Source organism: Mobula birostris, chromosome 11 (assembly GCF_030028105.1).
Source record: "Mobula birostris isolate sMobBir1 chromosome 11, sMobBir1.hap1, whole genome shotgun sequence".
Classification (NCBI taxonomy): Eukaryota; Metazoa; Chordata; class Chondrichthyes; order Myliobatiformes; family Myliobatidae; genus Mobula; species Mobula birostris.
This window is the reverse complement of record NC_092380.1, coordinates 54,174,945-54,182,175: the sequence shown is the minus strand read 5'-3', so window position 1 is coordinate 54,182,175 and position 7,231 is coordinate 54,174,945. Positions and strand designations below refer to the sequence as shown.

Here is a 7,231-nt window from a genome sequence, read left to right as displayed (position 1 = left end):
AAGATGAAAACAAAAATGTTTTTTTTCACAATGTATTCTGAACTAATTGGCTTGTTCATTTAAAAATGTTAAAACTGCCAGTGAAATTGATTCCTAGAAGATTCTATATTCTCTTGAAAATATCCTACCTTGCTTAAGACATTCGGATAATCTTTATTAATTCAAGGACATATTTTTTGGCTTCCTTATTCACACTCACCTTTTCTGCTTTCATTCTTCTAGCATTCAAGTAATCTCTTCAAGCTGCTGTCTATTTTTCTCACACCCAGTGTTGGTCTACTTTGTCTCAATGTTAATACTGATTCTGTAGCTTAAGTTAGACCATAAGACCATAACATATAGGAGCAGATTTAGGCCATTTGGCCCATTGAGTCTGCTATGCCATTTCATCATTTTCCCCTCTCAGTCCCAATATCCTGCCTTCTCCGTGTTATCCCTTCCTTCCTTGACTAACCAAGAATATGTGAACCCTGCCGTAAATATTTCCAATCACATGGCCTCTACAGCTGACTGTGGCAACGAATTCCCCAGATTCATCACTCCCTGACTAAAGATGTTCCTCATCTTCTTTCCAAAAGGATGCCCCTCTATTCTGAGGCTGTGTCCTCTACTTTTAGATTTCCTTACCATAGGAAATATTCTCTCCACATCAACTCTATCAAGGCCTTCAATGAGGTTACCCCTTATTCTTCTAAATTCCAATGAGTAGAGGCTCAAAGCCATCAAAAGCTCTTCATATGACAAGGCTTTCAATCTCAGAATTATTTTCATGAACCTCCCTTTGTCACAACCACAGACCCGGTAGCACAGCAGATACGGCAATTGCGCTCGTGAATATGCATGTGTCAGCTAATTATTATTTCATTGTGATAGTATTTAACTCTATTCTTTCCATTGTAGTGCTTGTTGAGACTTGAACACAGCACAGCAATGCTTTGCTGCCTGTTTGCATTCGGCCTTGCCTGAGAAATTGGACTGTCAAGTCAACTGACTCTGAAGACTAGCGCTATTCATTTTACATTTAGTTATTCCTTTCAGCCGCAGTATAGACTTCATTTTCCATTTGAGAGTTCATGGCCTTGTTTGGCCCAGTATTTATTGTTTTCTTTTCCCTCTAACTCTGTTCGCATTAAAAGTCTGTGAACTATCGAACCGCTCTAGTGTCTCTCGCTCTGCACTTTGGCCATATCTGAACTCAGTGGCACCTTTGAACCCTTTCCAATGTCAGCATGTTCTTTTTTAGATAAGGGGTCCAAAACTGCTCACAATGCTCCAAGTTAGGCTTCACTAGTGCTGTATAAAGACTCAACATTACATCTAGTCCTCTTGAAATGATTGCTAACGTCACATTTGCCTTCCTCACCACCGACTCAACTTGCAGATTAGCTTTAGGGAATCCTACACAAAGTCTCCCAAGTCCCTATGCACATCAGATTTTTGAATTTTCTCTCCATTCAGAAAACAGTTTACCTTTATATTTCTTCTACCAAAGTTCATAATCGTACACTTCCCGACACTGTATTCCATCTGCCACTTCTTTGCCCATTCCCCTAATCTGTCTAGGTCCTTCTGTAGTCTCTCTACTTCCTCAAAACTACCTGCCCCTCCACCTATCCTTGTATCATCCAAAAACCTGACCACAAAGCAATCAATTCCTGCATCCAGGTCATTGACATATAACATAAAAAGCAGCGGCCCTGATGAAGATGGAAGAGTTTGTTATCAAAACATCGGTTAAAATTGATACAGTACCAGTACCCGGCTGGATTTTCCCTTAAGGAAACCAATTTATATTAATGACTACAGCCTAATTTATCATGTGCCTTCAAGTACCCCCAAACCACATCCTTAACAATCGACTCCAAATTCTTTGCAATCACTGAGGTCAGATTAACTGGTCTATAATTTCCTTTCTTCTGCCTCTCTCCCTTCTTGAAGAGTGGAGTGACATTTGCAATTTTCCATTCCTCTAGAACCATGCCAGAATCAATTGACTCTTGAAAGATCATTGCTAATGCCTCCACAATCTCTTTAGCCAACTTTTACAGAACCTTGGAGTTTATACTATTTGGTCCTGGTGACCTATTTTGCCTTCAGACCTTCCAGTTTCCCAAGAACCTTCTCCCTAGTAATGGCAAATTCACACACTTCTGCCCACTAACACTCTCAAACTTCCAGCATGCTGCCAATGCCTTCCACTGTGAGGACAGATGCAAAGTACTTATTCTGTTCAACTGCCATTTCCTGTTCCTCCATTACTACCTCTCTAGCATCATTTTTCAGTGGTCCAATAGCTACTTTCACCTTTCTTTTACATTTTATGTACCTGAAAATAATTTTAGCATCCTCTTTAATATTATTGGGTAGCTTACCTTCATATTCCATATTCTCTTTCTTAACGACTTTTTAGTTGATCTGTTGGTTTTTAAAAGCTTCCCAATCCCCTAACTTCCTACTAATCTTTGCTCGATTATATGCCTTGATTTGGCTTTTATGTTGGTTTTAACTTCTCTCATCATCCATGGTGTGTCATCCTGCCTTTAAAACACTTCTTCCTCTTTAGGATGTATACATCCTGTGCTTTCCGAATTTTACCAGGAAATTCCAGCCATTGCTGCTCTGCCATTATCCCTGCCATTATTCATTTCCAATCAATTTTTGCCAGCTCCTCTCTCATGCCTCTGTAATTCCCTTTACTATATTGTAAAACTAATACATGTGACTTTAGCTTCTTCTTCTTAAATTTAAGAGTGAATTCGATCATATTATGATCGCTTGTCCCTAAGGCTTGTTTACCTTAAGCTGTTTAATCAATTCTGGATCATTGCACAACACCCAATCCAGAATAGTTGATCCTCTACTGGGCTCATCTACAAGCTGCTTTAAAAAGCCATCTTGTAGGCAATCTAGAAATTCCCCTTCTTGGAATCCAGCACCAATCCGCTTTTCCCAATCCACCTGCATATTAAAATCCCCCATGTAACATTACCTTTTTGGCATGCAGTTTTTATTTCCCGTTGTATTTTGTATACTGCATCTTTACTACTGTTTGGGGGTCTGTATATAACTCTCATCAGGGACTTTTTAATTTTGAGTTCCTTTGCTCTACCAACAATTCTGACTCTATGCCACCTCTTTCTAATGATTTGATATCTTTTTTTTAATCAACAGAGCCACACAACGCCCTCTGCATATCTGCCTGTCCTTTTCATACAATGTGTATCCTTGGTCATTAAGCTCCCAGCTATAATCTTCTTTCAGCCTCAATTCAATGATGCCTACAACGTCATTCATGCCAATCTATAATTGTGCTACAAGTTCATCTACCTTATTCCTTACACTGCACATATTCAAATATAACACGTTCAATCTTGTATTCATTCTTTTCGATTTTGTTCGCTTCTTCCACTGTAACTCATCCTGCTGACTGCAATTTTGCCCTACCATCAGGCTCTCCTTGCTGGCAGTCTCACTACACATTGCCTCTATTCGCAAACCAATTGCCTCATCCTCAGCACTATCACTCCAGTTCCTATCCTCCTGCCAAATTAATTTAAACCCTCCCGAACAGCTCTAACAAACTAATCTGCAAGAATATTTGTCCTTCTCGGGTCCAGGTGTAGCTGATCCCCTTTGTACAGGTCTTACCTTCCCCAGAAGAGATTACAATGATCCAGAAATGTGAACCCTTGCCCCCTACACCAGTTCTTCAACCACACATTCACCTGGCAAATCATCCTATTCTTACCCTCACTAGCACGTGGCATGGGCAGCAATCTAGAGGTTACTACCCTGGACGTCCTGTTTTATAGCTTTCTACCTAACTCCCTAAATCCTCTCTTCAGGACCTCCTCCACTTTTCCAAAGTTCATTCATGTGCTGCCTGGAAGTTCATCTTCTAACTTTTAGCTGGATTTTTATATTTTAATACTAGTATCGAGAGGAGATTTACCAGGATGTGACTCAGATACCTCATTTAGGTTCTCTGTCAGCCACTTCTGCCTCTAGGGAAAAGAACTCAAGCTGATCCAGTTTCGCCTCATGACTGAAATGCGGAAATCTGGATAACCTTCTTTTCTATCCCTAGAAGCAGATGAGACTGAGAGAGAACCTGAAAGAGGTATCTAATATTATGAGAGAGATAAATTGTGTGGATTGTACAAAACTTAACTCCATGGTAGAGATATTGAAGACTACAGGACAAAGATTTAAGGTAATCAAAGGAAGAGTTTTCACCCAGAAGCTGGTTGCAATGTAGAACACACTACTTTCTCAACCATTGCTTCATGCTTCAGGATATTCAAGGATCATCTGGATGAACATTTCAATGGCAAGCTAAGGGCCAAATAGTCATTCATGGGATTAGTATAGATGTGCCCTTGTGTAGACATGGTGGTCTGAGGGTCTGCATACACTTGTATAGAAACAGTGGTCTGAGGGTCTGCATATACTGGTATAGAAACGGTGGTCTGAGGGTCTGCATACACTTGTATGGAAACAATGGTCTGAGGGCCTGCATACACTCGTATAGAAACAGTGGTCTGAGGGCCTGCGTACACTGGTATAGAAATGGTGGTCTGACAGCCTGTTTCTGTACTGCACGATGGTTTTTTCTGGTTAACTCACATCCAACTTTCAGCAGCAGCACACTGTGCAAAATTCATTTCGAACTTTGCTGGTGTTAAAACATTCATTCTGCTGAAAAAGCATGTTTACGAGCTGTTTGCCCTGAAACCATGCAATTTATGGACCAATAGCCTGAATCTATTGCAACATCAAATATAACCTCACACATATACCTTGACTGATTTCCCCCAAAGATCAGGGTGAGCCATGCTATCATTCTGTGCTGCTGCTCTCAGCCACACCTGCCAACATACTTTTCACTGCTAGGCTTATGAGCTGATTTAACTAAAGAGGAGGACTTCATGTATTCGAAAACAGATATGCCATTTTGGATGTGGTGGGGTGTGGAAGGGAGAGCCTTCTGAAGAAAGCAGCAGCAACCACCATTTCCTTGGCAGCACAGCTGACTGATGCAGGGCAGTGAAATGCAAAGTCTAGACAAGCAGCAGTAGAGATGTGGATTTATTAGTAAGGGGATGTTTCTATGGCCAAGTGTGAGACTCCAGAAAGCTATGTTTCTTTCCAGATGCCTGAGACTGGGATGTTCCGGGATGGGTGAAAAATATTCTGATGGGATTGGGAGTGCCCCCAGAGGTCATAGCACATGCTGATACTCATGAGGTTGCCTAAGTGGATTTAAACAGCAGGTTTGAAAAACAGGACCTCTATGGTCATGAAATATAACTAACGAGCTGATGGAACAGAGAGGACTTCAGATACAAGGATCATTGGACCTGTACAAAAGGGATTGCAGCTGAACTGGAGGGGGACCAATATCTTTCCAGGAAGGTTTTCTCTTGCTACTTTGGAAGATACAGTATAAACATGGGCAGGGGTATCTGGAGCATGACAACAGTGCAGCAGTTGGTTAAATTAATTTAAATGTTGAGGACAAATCAAACAAATCCAGTGGGAGGAGCAGGCAGAAGCAGGTAAAGCAGCATGGGAGGGCTGGTAGGGCCAATTACATTTGTTTTTAGCCAAGGAGCTTCATAAATGAGCTTAGAGCATGTACCAGCACAGGAAGTCATGGTATTATCGCAATCAGGAGAACTAAGTTGAAGGAAGGTCAGGATTGACAGTTCCAGGTATAGAAATTTCAGATGTTACAGAGAGGGATGCAAAGGAAAGGGAGTTCCTCTGCTGATTAGGAGAAAGTCACAGTAGTTCTTAGAGAGGACATCCTGGAGGAATCATTCAACGAGGCCATATTAGTGGAACTAAGAGAAAAGAGAAGACAATCACTTTACTTGAAAGCCTATATAATCCCAGCAGTTAGCGGGAATTAGAAAAGCCAAGATATAAGCAAAGAGCAGAAAGGTGCAAGAGCCACTGTGTAGCAGTGGGAGGTTTTAAATTTGTCAAAATTGGCTGGAATTGCTATGCTTCAAGGAGCTGAGATGAAGAAGAATTTGTTAAGAGCATCCATAAGTTTTGTTTTTGTGACAATAGATGAATAGCTCTACTAGAGACAGGGCTGTGCTTGGCCTCCTTTTCAGAAGTGAAACTGGGCAGGTGGGAACAGTGACCATGGCTCTTTAAGTTTCAAGGCAGTTATAGAAAGAGAAAAGTTTTCTGGGACCTTGACCAAGATCTTTGTGTCCTCCTTAGCCAACAGTGAGGTCCTAGAGGATTAATGAGCAGTTCCATTACTCAAGTGAAATAGGGAAACTATAGCCAATGAGTTTCACATCAGTGATCGGGAAGATGTTGAAGAGGATTTTTAAGCATAGCATTTATGAGCATTTGGAAAACTTTGACCTAATTAAGGACAGCCAGCATGGTTTTTTTTTTTGCAGCATAGGTCATGCCTGTAGACGAGTCCACATGCCTTTTCAATTTTGTAACTGTATCTGCCTCTACTACTTCCACCGACAGCATGTGCTCACCACCTTCTGAGGAAAAAGTTGCTGCTTGGGTCTCTTTTATATCTTTCCCCTCCCACCTTAAAACTCTAGTTCTGGACTCCCCTACCCTGGGAAAAGACTAGCCATCTTCCTTATCAATGCCACTCATGACTTTGTGCCCCCTACAATCCAGGGGTTGAAAAGCAACCAGCTATATTGCTGTCTTCATAGCTCAAATATTCTGTTCCGGGTAACAACTTCATGGATCTGTTCTGCTCCCTTTTAGCTTAATGACATTAGCAGTTCCATACAAACTGTCAGTGTTTCTAGCACAGAAGTTTCTTTCATCTTCCTTTCTTAGCACATAACAAATTTTCCTTCATCTCTGTTTTACCAGAGTGCACAACCCCATATTTCTCTATGCTGTATTCCATCTGCCTGTTCCTTAAGGTTGTTATATCCAGGAGAGTGAAGACTTTCCTGGCACAGATCCATGGTCTCGCAAGACTAATGGATGCCTTTATTATTTATTAGCTACTAAGCCCAGTGGAACTGTTTCTACTAACAGGAGAGGGACAAAGGCAGGTTACTGGTGCCTTAAAATCAATAATTTTGGGCAGATGGGGCTTGTTAGCTGTGGATGACTTAGGAGAAGGAAAACTCTGATTTCAAACCTTTGCTGCCTTGCAGCTACACCCACGCATGGGGACAGCTTTGGGAGTAAATCCCAAGGGAAAAATCCGGAGCTGGAGTCCCTA

The 7,231-nt window shown here is 41.3% G+C and overlaps 1 protein-coding gene across 1 annotated transcript in view; it reads right to left on the bottom strand.

Moving 5' to 3' along the window:
* LOC140205083 (N-acetyl-beta-glucosaminyl-glycoprotein 4-beta-N-acetylgalactosaminyltransferase 1-like) overlaps nt 1-7,231 on the bottom strand; it is an 872,662-nt gene that overhangs the window by 1,946 nt on the left and 863,485 nt on the right. The window lies entirely within an intron of this gene.